The sequence below is a fragment of the Petaurus breviceps genome, unplaced genomic scaffold (assembly GCF_028583685.1).
Source record: "Petaurus breviceps papuanus isolate PSGF00001 unplaced genomic scaffold, PetGlider_PUasm1.0 90775, whole genome shotgun sequence".
Lineage (NCBI taxonomy): Eukaryota > Metazoa > Chordata > Mammalia > Diprotodontia > Petauridae > Petaurus > Petaurus breviceps.
In genome coordinates this window covers 10,686,759-10,711,384 of record NW_027187342.1, presented here as the reverse complement: position 1 = coordinate 10,711,384, position 24,626 = coordinate 10,686,759, and the positions used below count along the sequence as shown (strand labels likewise).

General features: G+C 36.7%; 1 protein-coding gene across 12 annotated transcripts in view; it reads right to left on the bottom strand.

Annotated features, from left to right (window-relative positions):
• Nucleotides 1–24,626, bottom strand: part of WDPCP (WD repeat containing planar cell polarity effector) — a 519,354-nt gene that overhangs the window by 316,634 nt on the left and 178,094 nt on the right. For 9 of the 12 annotated variants that reach the window (XR_011164621.1, XM_069068996.1, XM_069068989.1 and 6 more), the window contains exon 2: nucleotides 10,314–10,432. The gene's annotated coding sequence lies outside the window, so the exon portion shown is untranslated. Of the gene's footprint in view, nucleotides 1–10,309; nucleotides 10,433–13,589; nucleotides 13,736–24,626 lie in introns of all 12 variants that reach the window. The other 3 variants (XM_069068990.1, XM_069068995.1, XM_069068997.1) reach the window with 2 other exon arrangements.

The following is a 24,626-nucleotide window of genomic DNA, read 5'->3' as shown; positions in this document are numbered from 1 at the left end:
GATCAGAATAGCTAAATCTTTCACAGCTGATCATCACACAGTGTGGCTGTTACTGTGCACAATATTTTCCTGGGTCTGCTCACTTCCCTCTGCATTGTATTTATTCCTTTAAGAAATACTAGTTTAGGTGGTGGCTAGGTGGTGTAGTGAATAGAGGCCCTGGAGTCAGGAGGACCTGAATTCAAATCTAGCCTCAGACACTTAACACTTACTAGCTGTGTGACCTTGGGCAAGTTACTTAACCCCAATTGCCCTGCCCTCCCCCCTCCAAAAAGCAAAAAATAAAAATAAAAGAAATAGTAGTTCATACCTTTTAACCATTTATCTATTGGGGAATGGCTTTTTTTTCTTACATGTTTAAATCTTACTTACCCATCTTGAACATCAGACCTTTATGAGAAAAATTTGCTGCAAAGGCTCTTGATGTTTTTTTTAACCAGTTAACTACTTCCCTTTTAATCTTAAGTGTACTGGTTTTATTTGTACAAAAACTTTTAAATTTTATGGTAACAAAGTTGTCCATTTTATGATCTGTAATTCTCTCTGTCTCTTGTTTGGTCATAAATTCTTCCTCAATCCATAATTGTGAAAGTTATTTCCATTGGCTATGGTATTCCATGATTATACTCCGTGTTCCTGGGGGAGACTGAGGCTACTGTTTGAGTCTGGGAGTTCTGAACTACAGTAGGGCTGGAGATGATTGAGTGTTCACACTGAGTCTGGCACCAGTGTAGTGAGATTCCTGGAGCAGAAAGCCACAAGACTACCTGGGGAAGGATGAACCAGCCGACAGGAAAAATGGGGAAGATTAAATTTTCTGTGCTTATGAGTATTGGGACTGGCCAGTAAGTGACCACATCACTTCCAACCCAAATGAGAAAAGGAAAACCAGTAAAAAAAAATAGCCACTTCTACCCTTGCTCCTAAAATTTGTCTTTAATGTGATATTTTATGTTTAGGTCATGTATCTATCTGTACTTTATCTTGCTATGTGGTGTCAGATCCTAGCCTAAACCTAATTTCTATCAATCTGCCAAATTGATTGCTTGTTTTCCCAGCAGTTTTTGTCGGACATGATTCCTTACCCCCCCACCCATAGTCTTTAGGAGTTTTGAATACTATGCTGCTTATTTGCATGCTTCTGTATATCATATACCTAATCTGTTTTAATGATTGACTTGTCTATTTTTAACTACTACTAGTAATACTTATAGTTGGCATTTATATAGAGCTATGCAAAACCCCTTTACATGCAATATTTTATTTACATGTAATCTTATTTACATGTAATATCTTATTTGAGCCTTACAACAACTTAACAAAGTTCTATTAGGATTCTCATTTTGCAGGTGAGGAAACTGAGGCTGAAGAAAGATTAATTTATTTGCCCAAGGTCACAGATTTTAAGAGTTCAGAGGAGTGTTCGAATTCAGTACTAAGTATTTTTGATGATTATTGTTTTTAGGCATAGTTTGAGATCTTTTATTTCTAGACTCTCTTCATTATCACTTTTTTTATTATTTCCCCAAAATTCTTGACCTTTTGTTCCTGCAGATGAATTCTGCTCTAACTCAATAAGAGTAAAATCCCTTATTAGTTTGATTGGTTTGACACTGAATACATAAATCGGGCAATATTACTCTAAAATGTTATGGTGTAACCTTTTAAAACAAATTTTGAGACAAAAAATCCATTTTTAAGAGGCATAGAATTATGTCATAAAGTTAGTAAAAAAAAATTCCAGGTTTGAGGGCTTTTAAAATTTATTTCTGAAAAGTAATAGTGCATCTAAAGATGTCTTTAGAGGATTTTGAGAAACATTTTGTAAATCTAGAAAAAAATATAAAATTTACATGGAGAAACAAAGGTCCAGCATCTCAAAAAAAATACTGAATTTTTTTTTAATTAGAAGGTAGACTCTCAGTTCCAGATTTCAAACTGTACTACAATTGAATGATTTAATAGAGTAGGATAGAACAGATTAGGTACATGACATATAGAAGCAAATAACCACAGTAGTACAATGATAAGATCAAAGACCTCCGTTACTATGGGAAGGACTGACTATATGAAAAAAAAAAACTGTTGAGAGATTAGACAATGGTATAGTAGAAATTGGATTAGGACAATAATACATCAACCACATACCAAGATAAGCTCTAAATAGATAAATGACCAATATTTTAAAAATCACATTTTATAGCTAATTAAAGGAATAAGGAGGAAATTACCATTCAGATTTAGGGATAGGGGTAGAGTTAGGATTAAATAAGTGAAGGAGGGGGGGCTGGGTGGCGCAGTGAGCAAGAGCGCCGGCCCCGGAGTAGGGAGACCCAGGATCGGTTCCGGCCTCAGATACTTAACACCCACACAAAATAACTGGCCATGTAACCTTAAGCAAGTTACTTAACCCCAATTACTTTAAAAAAAATAAGTGAAGGAGAAGAGGATCACACAAGATAAATGAAAAAATTATATTTATGTATTAGAAAGGTTCTGTGTAAATCCATCTAATGTAGCAAAAATTAGAAATAAGTAACTGGGGTAAAAAATCTTTGCACAGATTTCTCTAATAAAGGTCTCATATCCCAAATAAGAACTGATTTAAATTTGGAGCCATTCCCTAGTAGATAAATGGTCAAAGAATATAAACAGGCAGTTTTCAAAGTAGGAAATCCAACATGTCAAAATTCACATTAAAATGCTCTAAATCAGTAGTACCCAGAGAAATGCACATCAAAGTAACTTTGAGGTTCCACTTCATACATATCAGACTGACAAACTTGACAAAAGAGGAAAATGACAAATGTTGGAGTAGTGGGAAAACAAGCATACCAATGTATTGTTGAAGGGATAGTGATCTGATCTGGCCATTCTAGAAAGCAGTATAGAACTAGGCCCATAAAGTTTCTAAACTGTGTATATCTTTTGATCCAATTATACCCCAGAGCAGGAAGGGGGAACCTGCAACCTCGAGGCCACATGGTCCTCTAGGTCCTCAACTTCATAGAACAAATTCCCTTAATAAAAGGAATTGTTCTGTAAAAATTGAACTCAGTCAAAAGGTCACACCCAAGGACCTAGAAGGCCATATGTGGCCTGGAGGCCACAGGTTCCCCACCCCTGCCCCAGAGGGGTATAGCCTTCCGGCACTCTAGGCCTATACCCTAAAGAAATCAAAGAAAGAGGAAAAGGATATATATAGAGGTCCAAAAATATAGCAGCTCTTTGCATGGGAGACAAAAAATGGAAACTAAGGGGTGTCTTCTTGGGGAATAGGGAAACAAATTATGGCATGTGAATGCAATGGAATATTATTGAGCCATAAGAAATAACTAAGTAGATTATTTCAGAGGAAATTGGGCAGAATTTCAGAACAAATTGATACAGAGTGAAATAAGCAGAACCAGGAAAATAATTTATACAATGATAACATTATAGAGAAAAATCTTTAAAATATTTTAGAATTTTGATTAACATATAGGTCTAAAAGAATGAAGATGAAACATGCTACTACACTTCCTGTCTACTTAAAATGTGAAAGGAGATATTTGCTTGGACTATGCAGCTATGTATTGAGGGATTTGATTTGTGGGGTTGTTTCTTTCTCTATTAGTTCAATTGGAGGGGAGAAGGTAATAGAAGGGAGAGGTAAATAATAAAGGCTGCTACTTGAAAACTATTAATAAAACTCTTAGAGAATCATTTAAAAGTGAGCAGTAGACAAAAAAAAGGAAAGAAAATGAAGAGATGTATCTAAAAGTCATTTTTCTCCTGTAATTGTGCAAAACAATTACTTGGAAAGCATTCTGAACTTAATTTAGCCCAATTTCATCTCCACAGCTAATGCTTCACTGAAGTGCCATGGACATCTAAAGCTGCTTGCCTTAAGGGGATAATATGATCATTGATATAGTTGGGGGGAAAAAAATCCTAGTCATGGTAATACTATGTCTGAAAGAAGCAATAAGCTACAGATAGCTACTCTTGAAGAATCTACGCAATATACAACTAAATGGCAAAATGAAATTATAAAGATTTGTAGATTAAATATTTATAATAGCCACCATTTCAAAGTATAGTCCCCTGAGCTTTCTGAAATCAATTTCATCAAAATCTTCTATAAATTTCCTTTTGTACTTAAAATTAGAAAAACAGTTTGCCAGGGCATTAATGAAACTGTTTAACTCATTTAGCTAAATATATCTAACAAATTTAACATAATTTTCTGTAGTGTACTGACTGTACTACTGACATTTAAACAATTTATCAATGATTCCTATAAATGTGGCTTACTTCTTCTTTCTACATATTTCATGCGACCAATTAAATTTCACTGTTATTTGAAGATCAGTACTGACCTTTGCATAATCGTTTTGTAGTTTCTTGCTCATTTGAACGTCTTGTTTGCTGATATTAATTTTAAATATTTTGCTACACATGGTATTCCATTAATACAAAGAGACTTGTCTCTTTTCTCTCACTATCATATGAAAGGACTCCAACAGCTTTGTCTCAGACTTCTTCTTCCCTTCCCCTTCTATATGATTGCATAAACAAACAAAAATCTTTTATTCCTTTGCAGTCTCTCTATAATTTTTTTTTAAAAAGAAGTGGGGGGTTCTATAAAGAGGACTTAATTTTTTTAAGGATGTCAATCAGAGTAATGAAATGAAGGAAAATTAGAAAGGTTGGTATTATAATAATTAAATCCAGATTTTTAAAGTCACAAATAAGGATTTATGACAATGCTGCATAGATATACAAAAGGAAAAGCTACTTTGAAGAAAAAAATATACTGGATTTCACAAATCATTCCTGAACAATTTAGTAGAAGAAAAGAGAAAGTGGAAACATTTTTATCTGGAGCAATGCTGAAATGTAGAAATATTTTGCCAATTTAGAGTTATTATTTAAAAAAAGGTGAAAAGATAGAAATCAAAGACCACTGTAAAATTAGTAAGAACATACAAAAGAAAGATTTTTGTTGTTTTTCAGTTGTGTCCAATTCTTTGTGATCCCACTTGGGGTTTCCATGGCAAAGATTTTTCCAGCTCATTTTATAGATAAGGAACTGAGGCAAACAGAGTTAAGTGACTTGTCCAGGATCACACAGTTAGTAAGTGTCTGAGGCCACATATGAATTCCAGAAGATGGGTCTTCCTGACTTCAGCCTGGTACTCTATTCACTAAGTCATCTTGCTGCTAGAAGCAAGAAAGATAGTATTGCTCTTTAAATAGGAAAAACAAAATCTTAATTGCAATTGCCTGAAGTTTTACACCTCAACCTCTATTGCATTTCACATGCATCATTTCAAATTTAAAAGTGCATCTTAAATTTAATAATTTATTGTAAATTTGTGAGTTTTTTCCTACACTGAAATTTGATTATGCAATATTGTGTCATTTAACTGTAAAGAATTGTATTGGAGGGGCGGCCAGGTGGCACAGTGAGTAAGAGCACTGGCTACGGCATCGGGAGACCCGGGATAGGTTCCGGCCTCAGACACTTAGCACCCACACAAAATAACTGGCCATGTAACCTTGAGCAAGTTACTTAACCCCAATTGCTTTAAAAAAAAAAAGAATTGTATTGGAAACAAGTCATTACATGCACATATTCCTACAGATGCATGCTAGACTTCCTGACAATGCAAAACAGGTTCGTCTGCCAACACTTGCTTGTTAAGACCTGTTGGCAAACTTGACCACTTGCATTTTTTGCATTTATTTGGAAAATAATGTAATGACTATGACTTTAACTCTGTTACACAACAGATGAAACATGTAAGAAAAGTTTTTCAAAATTTTCTTCTCTTTTTTTCATATGCTTCCACTATCCCCTTATTTTTTTTATTCAATGCCCCCCAACTGTACCCAAGGCTACTACCACCACCCCCATCATGCCAGAGCCACCCAGGGGGTGGTATTGCCCACTTTGGAAATATCCATGAGGGTGGGACTTTGGCTGGGACTTGATGGAAGCCAGGAGGTAGAGATGAAGAGGGAGAATATTTTTGGTTGGGGAGGGGGGGCAGACAGTGAAAATGCCTGCAGTGTGAAGTTGGGTTGCTTTGTGTGAGGAAAGTGAATAAGAACTATGAGAGGGGGAAAATTTGTGATACAATTAAGGCAATCATCAGAGGAAAAGTTTTCACGTACTTCCATGTTTCCATAACTTTTCCTTTGATGATTGCCTTAACTGTATCACAACTGTATTCATCAGTTGTGCTAATGTTTTTCCTATTTTTAAGAAAAATAACATTTGTTATATGGGATGGTTCCTTGGGAGGGTAGAGGAAAAGATACTGATGTTAAAAAAAAGTCAACAAAAACTTATTTAAAAAATCAAGTAAATGATAAAATACAGTGCTCTGGTACCACAACCTAGTGAGAATAAATCTCAGTTAAACAATTAATTACAGATTTTGGATTAAGTACAAAAATTCCGTGGTAGAGTTATGTTGAAGGGTATTCAAATTGGCTGAGGAAACCTGACCATAGGTCATCTTCAAAATATCCACCCAGTTCCACAACAGGGAGATTTCAAGGATCTGGCAGCAGAATGGAGGAATCAGGGACATCAAGAAGAAAGAATTGACAACACAGGGCAACTAGCAAATGAAGAAAGAGAAAGTAGGGCTGAGTTGTAACTCAGAAAGGGGAGAGTTAGGAGTAAATAGTAAATAAGCATTTATGTAGCTCCTACTACATAGCCAGGAAGAATGCTAAAAGCTTTACATATTATCTCATTTGATCCTTATAACAACCCTATGAAATAGGCATTGTTATTATTCCCATTTTACAGATGAGGTAACTGATGCAAACAGCAACTGTGTGACTTGCCTAGGATCACACAGCTAGCAAGCATTGAGGGCTGGATTTGAACTCAGATCTTCCTGACTCTAGGTTTAGCATTCTATTCACTGAGCCACCTAACTTCCAGGAACAGCTGAAGTCACATGTTCTTTAGTTCATCCACCAGCTATGCCACACCCAGAAAATGTACTTGGTAAAACCAATGTTTAGTGGCAACCATTTTATATTTGAGCCTACTCTGCCCCAGAGCCCCCTGGTTTAGGGGGACATGTTTATTCTTCTATTCATGCTATGTCTTCTTAGTAAATATCCCATCATAAAAGCTAATTGATGTTAATTGGTTATATGGCATTGGGACTCTAATCACTGGTGACTGATATGGGGGAAATATACCAGCACAGCATTATATGAACCCCACTATACCTCAAGGATACTCCTAGAATCTTGAAGAGGAAAATACAGCTGGCTTTGTTCTGAGTACCCATACTGCCAATCGATGTGTGGGTAGCAAGATCAAGTTCAGAGACTTCCTAAATTATATTTTATTCTAACTAGACATTGCTAGTTAGGGATCTGATATTCTGGTTTTGATTTTGTATAACTAGTTTGACTTTTAGGAGACAGGTAAATGGACATTCTAGGATTATTCACCTTCTCATCTCTTTATTTAAGTAGTGATATAAATTCTCCTTTTTGTCTGGAGGAAATGCATACATTTTAGGAGAAAATACTCTAGCTTCTTTTATACTTGGGATTGCCAAGCTTTTATTCAGAACACGATGAAAGTGAAAGATATTCTGCCTTTTCTAGATCATTTTACTTTATTTTTTTTTCAGAAAAAAAACACATTTAAAAAAGGACATTAATTCTAGTAAACCAAATCATTTTTTTTTTAATGTTAGAAGTACTATTTTTCCTGTTTGGTAATATCAAATGACTGGAGAATTTCTGTATTGACTTTGCTACCACCACATTCTAAGGTATAATGAATGGAATGTGGAAATTTACCTCAAAAGGAAAGAAACGGGGTGTCTAGGTGGCACAGTGAATAGAGCACTGACCCTGGAGTCAGGAGGACCTGAGTTCAAATCCAATCAGACACTTAACACTTACTAGATGTGTGACCTTGGACAAGTCACTTAACCCCAAGTGCTTGCCTTCCCCGCTCCAAAAAGCAAAAAAAAAAAAAGGAAAGGAAAGAAAAGAAAAGTTTTGTAATCTATGTGTTGTGGTTAAAATCCAAAACTGTATGATGCCAGATAATACTAAAAATGATAACTGCCATTTACATAGCACTGTATGGTTTACAGGGACCTTTGTGTACTTTATCTCCTTTGATCTTGACATCAATTGAAATAAATGAAGAAAAAGAGAAAAAACATATGTTTTAATATGATGATGCAGGAGTATTATGAACAGATTCAGAAGCAGTGAGCAAGATAGACCTGTCAGTGTGTGGTCTGATGCTTACAAGTGGTAGAAGATTTAGGCAGGTACTACTGAAGTGTGTTCTAGAAGAATGGCCCCCACACTCTTCTGATCAAGTACATTTATTTGTAAAAATTTTGAGCACACCCTCCCAATAGGTATGTATTTGTTTATAAATTATTTACATGTGCTATCATACTAATGATAAAAGGCATAGTTTTAGAGAAACCTGGGAAGATTTCAATAAATAAATAAACATTTATTACATGCCTGCTATGTGTCAGGGATTGTGCTAAGTGCTGGGGATGCAAAAGGAAATAAGGCAGTCTCTGCCCTCAAGCTCAAAATCTAATGAATTTGTATGAAATGGTGACGAGTTACCTGAAAAGAACCAGGAGACTCATTTGTACAAGTTTGAAATCCATAAGAACTCTGATCTATGCCACAAGCATCATGATTCCAGAGGACTGATGAAGAAGCAAGCTACCCACCTCCTGACAAAGTAATATATTAAAAGTTTAGAATAAAATGTAAATTTTTTGGATAGGACCAATGTGGGAATTTGATTTTCTTCTCTGTGCATATTTATTAGAAGAGTTTTTTTAATTGTGTGTGAGGAGAGAAAATTATGTTTGTTAATAAAAAATAATCATTTTTAAAATATAAAAGGAAAGAGGGCCACAATCGTGGATGAGTTTAAAAAACCTGGCAAGAACTAAGAATAGTGTCAAAAAGGCTAAGGCATAGCCATGGGGATAGGGGGGAGGAGAGGGAGAGGAAGAAAATTTGAAACTTAAGGGATTGAGAAACTGAATGTTGTAAACTAAAAGTAAGTAAATAAATTAACAATTTTTAAAAGGCTAAGGCATAGAAAAATCTCAGACTTATCAAAAATTGAATTCAAAAATTTATGTTTGGAGGGAATAAAAAGAAAATGAAAGAAAAAATAAGGAAAGGATGCTTGGGGCAGAGGTCAACTATCAAAATTCAGGAGGTTTCACTCGCCCCAGTGTCGGGATGACCTTGGGATTGAATCTGAGCTCACCACACCCAGAAATAACTGGCCGTGCAACCTTGAGCAAGTTACTTAACCCCAATTGCTTTATAAATTAAAAAAAAATTCAGGAGGTTTAACTATTAGTGCCAGTTCTCTTTCAACTCTTATTAAAAAAACAATTTATAACTCCTGCTTACCTCTCTAACAAGGGAAATTATCTTCACACAATAGACATATAACAAACATTATTAAGAGGGAGCTCAAAGTCAAGACAGGAGAGAAAATTACAAGAGAACACCTAGCCACATTACATAGGTACAAATCTCTAATATAAACCACTGACACATCCCAGGGGAAAGAAAGAATGCAACAGACATGATTGGGCAAAGATAATTTCCATTTAAAAAAAAGGAAAATGGTAAATTCATGAAAATATTGAATTATAACCTTTCTATTGATACCTGGAAAATTTCTATATTTAGTAATAGGCAATTTGCAAGTCCATAGAAATAAGACATTGCATCACTAAGCATCAGCATGAATTAAGAACAAGTAATTTCCAATTAACTTAATTTCTGCTTTTGAGATGGTTACTAGACTGATGGACAAGCAGAATAGTAGAGAAAAAAACTTGATTTCTGTAAAATATCATCAGATATTTTAAAACCTTTTTTAAGGATGAGGATCAGCTCAATCCTCTAAGCTTGAGCCCATTTTCTGCTGGACTTTTTAATGTGTCATAGATTTTATTTTTGTACCAACTAAATACTGCTTTCTAAAAGCTAATTGTGTCTGGTTGACTGAGAGGTATCAACTGACAATCAGGGGGAGGAAGACACAGGTAGAGGCTTGTGAGTTATAACTCTAGAAATGACACTCCCAATCCTTCCAGGATACCCCCCTAGAGTCACAAGAGGATATAGCAGCCATGTTCCAGTAATGTCTAGTCAATGTGAATAGGAGCTAGGATAGTCATCCCAGAGTTAGAATTTCAAAAGGTAAAATATCATATTCATTCTTATGGCAGAAATAAGCTATATGGAATTTAAATAGAAAGTTACCTACTTACAATTTGAGAAATCTCTTATACAGATGTAATCACAAGGAATCAAGTTTCTCTGCACAACAGTATTATACTTTAATGAAGCACCTTTAATGTAAAGCTGGCTATGTCACAAATTGAATGGTCTGTAATAGAAAAACAAAACCATAAATCAGATAAAGTCTAATATAAGTTTATCATATGCAAGCATAAATTTTATAAATGAGGTACAAAAAATAACAATAAAACCACTTGTTAAGAGAGGCTACATAATAGTCAGCATTCCTCCAAAACCCATATTACCTATTACATTATACACAGAGCTATATATATAGAATAAAATTCCTGGACTTAAGAAAATTTTATAGTCTACTTCTTATTAGAATGTATTATTCTAGACTGATAAGTCTTTTTTATAAGAAATACCAAATTATATTTTAAACAAATTATCTTTTATGGTCTATTTAAAGCTGCCACTCCCTCTAAGTATATTGTGGTAGACTTAAATACATCATAAAATTCTAATTAAGGTATTAGGAGGGAAATTTGACTTAGTCATCTCATCATCTATTTGAGCAAATTAAGTACTCACCCTAGGTAAGTGTCAGAGATAACCAAATATGAATAAAGGTGTTTTAGATACCAATCTGAAATGATAACTAAAGCAAAAATGACACCCAAATTCTCATATGTTCAAATGAAGAAAATGAGCACTTATGAATCCTGCAAGAAATAGTATAAAGCCATTTGGTTGAGGAATAGATGAAAAAGAAAAAAAAAGAGCTGCAGGATAATACAGTGAAAAGAGAGTTCGATTTATACTCAGGAGAGACCTGGGATCTGGGATCCTGTCTCTGACACTTACTAATGTTATCATAAGTAAGTAATTTAACCTCTCTGAGCTTCAGTTTCCTCTTCTATAAAATGGGGATAATACTACCTGTAGTACTTCCCTCATAGTGTTGACATGAGGATCAAACTGGATAATATATGTGGTCTTTTGTAAGACTTAAAGCATTATATAAATGTCAGTTATAATTAAAAAGAGAATGTTAACACAAAACCTAAACCTGACAACACAAATGATCCTGAATTATACAAAAAAATGACTGCCATTCTACTTTCATTTTATTATGGAAGTCTGTATCACAATCTACATCCTTGATTTCACTCTTTGCATCGGATAAACAGCTCACATTTACCAACACCTACAGATTTCTGCTTAAAACTCACATTCTTGAGCTGACAACAGATCCTGTTAACAAATCCATGAGGAGGAACAAAAATACCCAGGAGGAATCAATCATTCGGCATTTATGAAGCACCTCTTATGGTTCTAGGCTAGGGACTAGTACAAGTACAAAGCATGAAACTACTGCTACTGGCAAAGAGTTGACGTTCAAAGTTTATATATACAAGTGCATCTAAAAATATATACAGCAAAGTTAATAAACATGCAAAGAGGGTTAAGTCCAGGCTGGCTAGTGAGGGATCAGGCAAGATTTCGTGCTGAAGGTAGCTGTACCCTGAAGGGAGAGAAGGACCCCATGGGCAGTAGTGAGGAGGGAGTGCATCTGGGTGTGGGGAGCAAAGCACAGAGAGAGCACGTGGGGTGTCATGGAGGAGGTAGTAAGGGAAGGTCAGTTTGGCTGGATCTCTGAATACAAAGTGGGAACTGAGGTACCTAAATCAAGAGGATAATCTGAAAATGTGTACCATTCGGGAGAAAGCTCCATATCCCAAACAATAACTAAATTTCCCCACCCCCACTCCCCTAACCTCTTTCTCCCTGATAGTTCATTTTAGAAAGTTTGATTTCGATGTTCTTCTAAACTCAGGAAGACTCAAGTTCAAATGTGACCTCAGACACTTAGTAGCAGGGTGACCCTGAGCAAGTCACTTCACTGTTTGCCTGTTTCTTTCATCTGTAAAATAGGGATAATAATAGCACGTACCTCTTAGACAAGTTTGTGAAGATCAATCAGATAATAATCGTGAAGCACTTAGCACAGTGCCTGGCACACAGTAAGCACCATATAAATGTTAGTTATTGTTATAGCTAGCTAAAAGTATTTGATATACCACTGTTCTTAACTCTTGTGAATACCTGTCATCACCCATGTATGTGGTGTTATTCTTTTTTTAAGTGCATTTCCAAGCATATCTCTTTGATTATAGGTACCTTGAAGGCAGGAATTGTCTGCTTTTGTAATATATTATTATTCTAATTAAGACCTATTCAAACAATGGGCACTTAATAAATGATGTTGATGGATAAGTTAAATTTCCAAATAAGAATTTGTAGAATTTATAGTTTGAAGGTGAAGGATTTTTTCAAGGAATGAGATGAGGCTTGACAGAACAGGCATTGCCTAGTGCTGCACGAATACCTGGCATACTAGATGAACAAACTATTCTACTCTCATATTTCTCAGGAAAATGAAGCCCATCATAAAACCTCCACCATTTCATCAGGTGATGATTAAACCACTGAACTGCCTGCAGGACCGTGTCTTGGTGAGCCTGAAGTATGCAGAATATTATAAAGCAAATAGAATCACAAAGGAGAAAATCTACCCACCCCCATTCTACATAAAAAAGTTCATCTTGGGTTCTGATGTTTTGCATTAAATATAAATTTCCTATTGGACATTTGTCTATTTGTTTGTTTATGCATTTATTGGATCTAGACAGCACACTACTCAAAGTCTCCATGGCACTGAGAACAGAGTATTTTAAATAACGACACAACAATAGATAAAGCACTGTAGAAATCATGAACAAAGGGAAAATCTAATAAAAGGAGAGACAAGACAAAGCTAACAACATATTTAGCAATGAACAGATGTGTGTCTACAGACCCACTTTGAATTCTACTGCTCCCTTCCAGGAGCTGTGAACAACTGGGGTGGAGAGCAAGGTGCTTCGGGGCTTGGTGGATCTTTGTTGTCACTGATGCAGGTAATTGCATCTAGCCCCTTATGGCAGGTTCATAGGAGGACAAAGCCAAAAATTGCCAAGGGTCAGAGGGCTAGATGCAACTGACCTCCTCTAGCGCTTTAGACAGTATAGGTACCTGTGAAACAGAGAGACTGTTCACTGGCTATCTGTTGCTCTTACCAACAGACTGGCACACCCAATCAGCTAGGTGTCACAATGGACAGTGTGCTGGACCTAGAGTCAGAAAAACCTGAGCTCCAAACCTAGCCTTCCACATTTACTATCTATATGACCCTAGGCAAGTCACCTAACTTCTGTCTACCTCAGTTCCCTCAACCATAAAATGGGAATAATAGAACTTACCTCTCTAAGGCCAAGAGGTGGCACCACAGTGCATAGAGTAAAGGACCTGGAGTCAGGAAGACTCCTCTTCCTGAGTTCAAATTTGACTCCAGACACTGTGTGACCCTGGGCAAGTCACTTAACCCTGTTTGCCTCAGTTTCCTCACCTGTGAAAATGAGCAGGAGAAGGAAATGGCAAACCATTCTAGGATCTTTGTGAAGTAAACCCCAAATGGGGTCACAAAGCATCTGAAACGACTGAAACTGAACAACAACAAACACCTGGCAGAGCTGTTGTAAGGATCAAATGAGATGGCATTTGTAAACCACTTCGCATAGTGCCTGATACACAGGAGATGCTTAATAAATGACTGTTCCCTTCCTCTTTCCTTCTGCTTTCTTTTCTGTTCATACTCAGTTTCTCTCCAATGAAATCTTTCCCATCATTTCTGTTATGCTAGGTACTATGTATAAAATATATTATAACATGCACTATTTGTTTAAAAGGATTTTTGGTAACAGAACTACTTCATGCCCTTGAAGTTAGCTAGTCATCAGACAAAATCTAAAGGCCTTTTGTTCAGGCCTCACGTTCTAAAATTTCTCTGCAGCATCTAACACTACCTTCTTCTAGATATTTTCCCCTTCCTAGGCTTTTACAATACCAAATTTTCCTAACCTATCTCTGACTCCTCTAACTACTTTTTCTCTGTCTCCTTTATTCAATCCTCCTTCTCTCTCTGATATTTCAATGTGTCTGTTCCTCAAGGTTCTTTCTGTGAACCTGTCCATATAAGGATATGTGTGTATGTGTGTACATAGATATATACACATATAGGTATGTACACACCACCCCCATTCTTCCTACCTTCTACCCAGTCAATATTAGTCCCAAGGGTAGAGGTCGGAGCCAACTTTTTACTGGGGGCAGGAGGGGGAGCCTAATACCCACCCTTTCCCTCTCCTGCCCTTTCCACACTCTCTGGCATTCCTTAGCATCAAACTGGAATGGGGCTGGACTAGAGCCTAGGGTGTCAGATACTACTAGAGAAATAGCTGAGGGGAAAGGAGAGGGCCTCATTCATCTGTTTCCCTGCTGCTCAGGAGATCTAGAGAAATGCAGGACTTGATGATACTATTAATTTCTCCCAGTCCTGGGCTGGACTTCCTTGGTCTGTGATTTTTGCCTTTGGAATGTTTTGCAAGGATATTTCCTCCCCAGCCACGCCCCCATCCTTCCTTTCAGAATGTCATCGCCCTCCCCTTAGTTGCTGTCTTCCTTCAGTTCACAACCTGAACACATTTTGCTCATTTACTTTTTAAAACAGTTTTGTTCTTACATTCTGTGACACCCAGACCCTTGGCCATGCAGTTTTGTTGGTTCTCATGTTCACCTGCCCTCCATCCCTCCCCATCTACCCTGCTTTAAAAATCGTATAGCGAGATATAGATAAATGTATAAAAGATAAAAATAAAATATACATGTAAAAGATAGATGTAGATACAGTAAATTGTATATGCATGTACATACCTACCGTGTTTCCCCGATAATAAGACCTATCCCGAAAATAAGCCCTCCCCTTACTGTGTAAGATTCCTCGAAAATAAGCCCTCCCCCGAAAATAAGCCCTATTGAGATTGCTACTGTAGTGAAGGTGATCCCCTGTGCTACACGCTACATTACGGTACCCTCTGTATGCACCGTCCCCCCCCCCGGTGAAACACACGCCGTGCTCCGAGCTGCATCCAATCAGAGCTGCAGCAGTGAGCGCGTCATCCTGTTCTTTCCCAGTGATTTGCTTATTGAATAAAGGTACATTTTTTTGTTCACATTTACCTGTTTATTAAAATTGCTGTCAATGTTCATTAAAATAAGCCCTCCCCTGAAAATAAGCCCTCTGGTGTTTTTCTGTCCAAAAAATTTAATAAGACAGTGTCTTATTATCGGGGAAACACGGTATCTATAATTTCAATAATCAACTCTTTGCAGATTACTTCCAAATCTGTATCTTTAGCTCTAACCTCTTAGTCTCAGCTGCAGACCTAGATTTCCATCTGTATAAAGGACATTTTAACCTGGCTATTCCAACATGTCCAAAAGGGAGCTTTTTGTATTCCCCTTATAAACCATCTTCTTCTGACTTTGCTACTTCTGCTTGTGATGCCACCATTCATTAACTCTCCTCTTAGGCTCAAAGACTTCAGGTCATCTCTTTTCTTCCCTTTTCCTCACCTATCATTATCAGTTAACATTCTCTGTCAACTCTACATTGACATATTCTACATATAACCACCTGTCTCTATTCCCACCACCAACACCCAAGTATATACCATAGTTATGTCCCATTTGGGCATCACTTTCACCTTTCCAGGCCTATCATATACTATTTCTCTCCACAAATTATATCTACCAGTCAAAATGGACATCTCTAGGACTCAAATATGCCCTGGGGCTTCCCAAACTCCATGATTTTTCTAAGACATTTCCTGGTTCCTCAAAAATTCTCCCTTCCCCCTTTTTACCTGTTAAGTTCCAACCCACTCTTTAAAGTCCAACTCAAAGATGATCATTTTCAAGTAGCCTGTCCTGATCCCTGATCCACCTTGATAATTACTATTTCCTGCTCAGAATTCATAAAGTATTTTGTTAAGTATCTCTCCAGTCAAATTAAATTCAACAAGAATGTATTCTGTTCAAATTAAGAAATGTAAGCTATCAACAACCATATGAAAAATATTCCAATCATTAGTAGAAGAAATGCAAATTAGAACAACTGATATCCCACCTCACACTTTCTTATTATACTGAAAAAGTGAGGTCGTTTGCCACGAGTTCATCCTCTCCCTTCTCTTCATCTCAAACCCCCTGACATTATACCTCACTCTTCTCCTTTCCCTCAGTCCCCGATAATAAGGTGGCCTTTCTCCTTGCTAAGGACCAACTCTTCTGCATGTTCCCTTGAAGCCAGTAGATTTCTCCTCAATCATTCATTCTTTAATCTCACTCTCCTTTGGCTCCTCTCTATTGGTTTCTTCCCTATGTCCTTTAAATATGTTCATTTCCCTATTCTTAGAAAACCTTCACCGAATAGTAATATACTAACTACCATCTTATGTCTTGCCTCCATTTCTCAAACTCGATAAAGCTGCCTATCTGAATTGCCTTCACAGTCTTCAACTCTTTGCAATCTTGCTTCTGACCCCAACATTCAACTGAAACTGCTCCCTTCTTAGTTATCAGCGACCTCTTAATAGACAAATCTGAAGATCTTTTCTTAATCCTTATCCTACTTGACTACTTTTCCATATCTGATATTGATGACAATGTGTTCTAATGACACCACGCCCTTCTAGCAGACCTAATACTGAACTAATGGCTTCTTCACAGTCTCCTTGACTGACCCAACATCTGATGTACCATGATCCCAAGCCAGTCCTGGAGGTTCTTATCTCTTTCTATATTCTCTCACTTGATGACTTCATTAGCTTCTATGTACTTAATTATCATCTCAGTGCAGATGACTTGTAGATTTATATATCCTGCTTCAGCCTCCCTCCTGAGCTCTAGTCCCACATCACTAATTACCTTTTGGACATTTCAAACTGAATGTCACAGAGATACATCAAACTCAGTATGTCCAAAACAGAACTTGTTATCTTTCCCAAAAAACCTTCCCCTCTGCCAAAGTTCTCTATTTCTGTCAAAGGCACCACTATCTTTCCAGTCTCCCATATTCACAACTCACTTGTCATTTTTGATTCCTCACTCTCACTCATCCCACATGATTTACTCCCACAAAATCTTTCACATCTGTTCCTTTCTCTCTATTCACACAATAGTTGATGAGATTAGTTCATCCCTTCATCACCTGTCACCCTGACTCCTGCAATGGCCTCCTAATTTTTCTCTCTGCCTCATGTCTCTCCTCACTCCAGTCTATCCTTCACACAGATGTCAAAGTTTTCTGAATTCCAATTTTGCCGATATCAGTTCCTTAATCAATAAACTCCAGTTGTTCTTTATTGCCTCTAGGACCAAATATAAATTCTACTGTTTGACTTTTAAAGTCCTTCAAAACCTAGCCCCAACCTACCTTTCCAATTTCATGACACATGCCTCTAATTCCTAAAATCTATAGCCCATCCAATCTGATCACCTCCCAGTTGCTCACAGATGGTATCCCATCTCCTATCTCCAGGCAGGCCTTTACACTAGTGATCCCATAAGCATAGAATGCATTTTCTCTTCACCTCCACTTCAAAAAATCTCTCTCTTTCTTCAAGATGAATCTCAAGCACCTAACTGCTAATATCTACCCTCCCTAACTACACTATCTTTAACTACCTTGTATTTATCTTTTTTATTCTCCATATATTAATTCTCTATGTACTGCTAGACATACAAGCTATCTTCCCCTTCAAAAGATGTAAGTTCTTTAACTGTAGCAAATATTTCATTTTCTTGTTATGTATCCTTAGCATATGACTGGAATATGACAGGCACTTAATAAGTGTTTGCTGATTGATCTCAATGGTAAGATAACAAAAGAGAAAAGTGACCTCTGTTACAAGGGCTATGGGAAGATAGGCAAATAAATGCACATTCAGTAGAACTGTGACTGGCTCTGATTCTGGAAAGCAATTTAGAAATACACAAAAGGCACTGCATTGCAGGAAACTTTTGAACCTGTGACACAACTATTAGGCACATACCCCAATGAGGTAAAAAAAAAAATAGATGGAAAGGTTCCATATGTAAAAACTCTTTATAGCAGAACTTTATGTTGTGACCAAAAAAAAAACAACCTTTCAATAAAGTGAATATCATCAATTGGGATGTGACTGAATACATTATGGTATGCAAATGTAATGTAATACTATTGTACCACAAGAAATGAGAAATATGGGGGCAGAGCCAAGGTGGCAGAGTAGAAGCAGGACCTCCCCGCTGCTCCGGCTTCCACCTTCCCCAATCCATGTAAAAAGGGGACTCTAAACAAACTTTGGAGCTGCAGAACCAAGAAAATGACACAGAGAAGCTAACCTCCCACTAAGAACAGCCTGGCAGGCCAGCAGGAATCACCCAGCGCAGTGCTCTGGGATCCAAGCCCAGCCCCACACCAAGGCTTTAGCCCCAGGGTGGGCCAACCAGCCGCAAGAGGGACTCAGGATCAGCAGCAGCTGTGGCCATTTCCAGATTTATCAACACATAGATAAGAAGGACAAAGTAAGAGGTCACTGCAGTCTGGACTTTGGAACCCAGTAAGTGGGAGTGCCCCCAGGGCGAGAAGCTGCTGAGATGCTGGCACAGCCAGCCAGTGCCACGTGGCAGCTTCAGATCCTAGCCTGCAGAGTGTAGGGGGACCAAGCACCAGTCTGAGGGGTAATCACTCTTGATTTAACCTTCTTGGATCTGGATTGCAGTCTAGGGTGGAGGTCCTGGGGTGTGTGTCCAGCTTGCCAGAGCATGTGGAGACCTCAGAGAGGGCACCCATCTAATACCTCTGGCAGCAGAGAAAACCCCAGCGTTTGGGACAAAAGCTCCCCTGTCGGGTGGCAGAGTCCTACTGTGGCAAAAAGCCCAGGGGTCAAGTGACTGAGGGGCAACATGACCAGGCAAAGGAAACAAAGCAGACAGAAGATTCCAACATTAGATGCCTATTTCGGGGACAAAAAGGAGCAAAGCATGGAACAGGTGGAAGACAGTGAAGTCAGAACTCCTGCCCCAAAAGCTTCAAAGGAAAATACAAGCTGGTTACAGGCCATAGAGGACCTTAAGAAGCAGATAAGAGAAGTGGAGGAAAACTTGGGAAGAGAAATGAGAACAATGCAAGAAAATTATGAAATGAGAGTCAACAGCCTGACTGAGGAAAATAATACCTTAAAAAATAGACTAACTCAAAAGGCAAAAGAGGACAAAAAGGCAATGGGGAGAAGAATGCCTTAAAAAGCCAAATTTTCCAGATGGAAAAAGACTATCAAAAGCTCACTGAGGAGAATCATTGCCTCAGAATTAGATTGGAGCAAGTGGAAGCTAATGACTTCATGAGAAATCAAGATGCTGTTAAACAGATCCAAACAAATGAAAGAATAGAAGGCAATGTGAAATATCTCATGGAAAAAACCACTGACCTGGAAAATAGATCCAGGAGAGATAATTTTAAAAATTATTGGACTACCTGAAAGCCATGATCAAAGTAAGAACCTAGAAATCATCCTCCAGGAAGTTCTCAAAGAAAACTGCCCTGATGTTTTAGAACCAGAGGGCAAAATAGAGATTGAAAGAATCCACCAATCACCTCCTGAAAAAGATCGCAAAAAGAAAACTCCTAGGAATATTATAGCCAGGTTTCAGAATTCCCAGATTAAGGAGAGAATATTATAAGCAGCCAGGAAGAAACAATTTGAATATTGTGGAAACACAATGAGGATAACCCAGGATCTGGCAGCTTCTACACTGAGGGATCGAAGGGCTTGGAATATGATATTCCAGAGGTCAAAGGAGCTGGGATTAAAACCAAGAGTCACCTACCCAGCAAGACTGAGTATCATGTTTCAGGGGAAAATATGGTCATTCAGTGGAATAGAGGACTTTCAAGCATTCTTGATGAAAAACCAAAGTTGAATAGATAATTTGACATTCAGATACAAGCAGCAAGAGAAGCATGAGAAGGGAAATAGGGAAAAGAAAAATAAACAGGGAAAAGAAATCATAAGGAACTTATCAAAATTGAACTATTAACATTCCTACATGGAAAAACAATAATTGTAACTTATGAAACTTTTCTCAGTAGTTGAAGGGAATAGAAATATATATATATATACACATATATGAGGGTATATGAGCATATGTTTACAGGTATACATAGAGGGCACAGGACCAATTTAACAGGAAGGGATGAGACTTAAAAGGTGAAATTAAGAGGTGAGAGAGGAATATAATGAGAGGAGATGGGGAGAGACAGAATGGGGTAAACTATCTCATATAGAAGAGGCAAGGGAAAATGGTTACAATGGAGGGGAAGAATGGGAAGGCAAAAGGGAATGGGTCAACCTTATTCCCATTGAATTTGGCTTGAGGAGGGAATGAAATACACACTAAATAAGGTATCTCACCCTCCAGGAAAGTAGGGGGGGAAGGGGATGAGAGGGGGGATGATGGAAGGGAGGGCAGGCTCAGGGGGAGGAAAGTTGGAAGCACCCACTTTTGAAAAGGGACAGGATCAAAGTAGAGAATAGAACAAGTGGGAGGTGGGATAGAAGGGAGGGAAATATAGTCAGTCTTTTACAATATATCTACTATGTTATTGTTTTGCATTAGTCACACATGTACAACCTATACTGAACTGCTTATCTTCCCAGTAAGGGTGGGTGACAAGGGAGGGAGGGAATGAATCTAGACTTCAAAGTTTTACAATCAAATACTCAAATACCCACACAACACACACATATACACATATGTATATGTATGTATATATATACTATTGTATATATATATATATATATATATATATATATATATACTATTATTAATACTATTTTACATGTAATTGGGAAATAAGATATACAGGCACTGGGGCATAGAGATCCACTGGAAAAGTCCAAAGGGGTATGGGAGAAAATATGGGAGAGAACAGATTGGAGGAGGGGATATCCTGTGGGACTGCTATTTTGGGGCGGTGGGTAGGGGAAAAATGGGGAGAAAATTTGTAACTCAAAATCTGGCGGAAATGAATGATGAAAATCAGAAGTTAATAAAGCATTTGAAAAAATTTTAAAAAAGAAATAAGAAATATAAACACATTGCTTGAAACCTGGGAAAACTTTTATGAAGTGATACAGAGTGAATTAATCAGAAGTGGGAAAACAGTAGACACAATGACTACAATTATATAAAGAAAACAACTGTGAAAGACTTTAGAACTCTGATCAATGCAATGACCAATTGAATTCAGATGACTGAAAATACCTCTTGGCAGAGAGATGTACATTTTCAAAGACAGCCAATGTGTTGATTTATTTTGCTTCTCTACACTTATTTGATATGGGGGAGGGCTTTAATTTGGTTTGAGGGACAGTGGTGAACATTGAGAAAGATGCAAAAAAAAAAGAATAAAACAAAAAAAAGAGTATCAATAAAATATGCAAAAATGAGCAGAAGAAAGCTCAAAAAGGGTCACAGACAAGCAGGGCAGTTTTATTAGTACTGTTAAATTTAATATATACAACTGTATATAACAGAACTACAGAATTATACATATAACCTTCTCTTCTGTTCTTTGAATACTAAAATGTTCATGATTATTGATGGTAGTAATGTTCATAACACTAATTTTTTTCAATAGTTTATAAGGCACCTGCTGTGTGCAAAAACCTCAGGAGACTTAGAATGAATAAGTGACATCAGGATAAACAATTTATATAGAATTTTAAAGAAAATAATCTTTGAAGATTCACCTCTTTTATCACTTTTATCAATACAATGAAAAACCACGAGTCAAGAAGACCAATAATTAATCAAACTTTCTACTTCTTAACAAAGAGGTGACTGCAGACTGAGACACATTTTATAACAAGGACAAATGAATGAATCTGTTTGCTTCTTTGCACATATTTGTTACAAAATAGGGTGGATTTTGTTTGTTTGTTAGAGTGGTAGAGATTTATGAAGAGGAAGGGAAAAGCTATGGTGATATCAAAAAAAGAAAAAGGAAAGGAAAAGAGTATTAATGAAACATTTATAAAATACACAGAAGAAGCAGACAGAATAGTATTAAAACTGTGCTATTAAATGTGTTAAATATTTTTTTCAAATGAAGTTATAATGTATTTTGTGGTTTCATATTATATTCTCTTTTTTCTTTCTATGTATATTGAAGTGATCATGCTAATTGGTATCTCTCAAGTTCTGTCAAATTTAAATATGTAATCTGTCAAATTTAAAAAAGGAAATTACCAGCTCCAGGTATACTAACTTCAAGGTCATCTATATTTTATAATTCAGACAAAGCAAACTGAGGAAATACTAAATTTAACTTAGTTACATTAACAATTAATTGTTAAATTAGATTATTTGCAATATGAAAGATAGAATGAGAGATCTTAGGGCTGGAAAAGCAATTAAGATATAATGTGGTCTAATCACCTAATTTTAGGCAAAGAAAGTATTAATTCTGATGCTAATTTTACATCAGTTAAGTATTAACAAAGTATTGCTTTATACATTGACATAACTAACATGAAATAAAAGTTCAAGAAAAATCTTATCTAATGTGACTAAACTACTTATTATTGAGTAAATTTCAGAAGATCATGAATAATAGCACCTCCCTCCCAGGTTTATTGTGAGAATCAAATGAGATAATTATACAACACTTAGCAAACTTACATAGCAAATGCTATATGAACATTAGTTATTATTATTGTTAATAATTATCATCAAATCAACCTTACTACTACAAATTGTCATACTACTGAGAAAAACTGGAAGTAATCTGACTAAATTTAACAAGGTATAAGCTCTTACATTTTACAAATCTTTAAGTGACAGTTTAAAACATTAAAAATGGGAGCGGCTAGGTGGCACAGTGAGTAAAGCTGGTCCCGGAGTCAGGAGGACCTGGGATTAGTTCTGGCCTCAGATACCCACACAAAAAAACTGGCCATGTAACCTTGGGCAAGTTACTTAACCCCAATTGCTTAAAAAAACAACAACATTAAAAATGGATTATTTATTTTTATATTTTTTTAAATGCAAAGCACTAAGAAAATTCCAGTTAGAATTTAATTTGCAAAGTCATAGCTATTTATTCTATATCAGCAACAAGAGTTTGCTTTCAATAGATCTACAAACATGTCTTTTTCTATTTAGGCATTAATCTCCACATTTCAAATTACTGAAGTATTAACATTTTAAAAAAGAAGAAATTTGCTATAGTAAGAACATTATTCATACAAAGAAAATATTTTAAAAGGAATAATTATCTGATTTGAATTATTTTAAAACTTCTAAGAAGAGGGCGGCCAGGTAGCACAGCAAGTAAGAGCACCGGCTCCAGTGTTGAGAAGACCTGGAGATCGAATCCTGGGCTCAGCCACTCAGCACCACACCCAGAAACACCTGGCCGTGTAACCTTGAGCAAGTTACTTAACCCCAATTGCTTAAGGGGCGGCCAGGTGGCTCAGCGAGTAAGAGCACCGGCTCCAGTGTTGGGACGACCAGGAGATCGAATCCTGGGCTCAGACACTCAGCACCACACCTAGAAATAACTGGCCGTGTAACCTTGAGCAAGTTACTTAACCCCGATTGCTTAAAAATTAAAAAAAAAAAGAAACAAACTTCTAAGAAGAGAAGTTACATAGTTTGCTTTTGCGGGGAGTGCTTCTTTTTAAAACAATACTCAATATCACATGGATTCATGATTTCAATATTGTGGGCATCCTCATCTTTCTAATAGTAAGTGACCTTTAAGAGTTCTATATGTGAAAAAAAATTAATCAAATGGTGGCCAACCTTAAATAGCTGAAAGAAAAGATGAAATTAGTCTAATAGGATTTCACTCAACAGTGGTTTAGAAAGTTCTCTCACTTTAATTCAAGAAATAACAGTGAAAAAGAATGTATCAAAATAATTTTTAAAAACAAATTGAGATTCTTTTTTTTACAAAAATCATGTAGCTTGAGTTGTAAATAATTTTGTGACTGAAGGCAGAACTTTTGGGGAAAATCTATTATGCCATGCAGTTAACCCAATAAAGCATATTCTGATCAACTTGGCATGAAATCATAAAGAGTTCCTACACTAAACTACAAGAGAATCTCAAGGAAAGCAAGAAATTCGTTGGTACAGAACTCCTCTTCTGGCAGGTTGAAAAATGACCTCTAAGCTATTGAAAATGTGCCCTTTCAGTAATAAAGAAATACTAAGGTTGAAGAGAAAATTACATGTATATATATACATACACACATATATATTTCTAACTATATAATATATAATTTATTGCTTGATTCCTCACTCTCACTCTTCCCACATGAGAGAGAAGCAATGAGATAATTTTC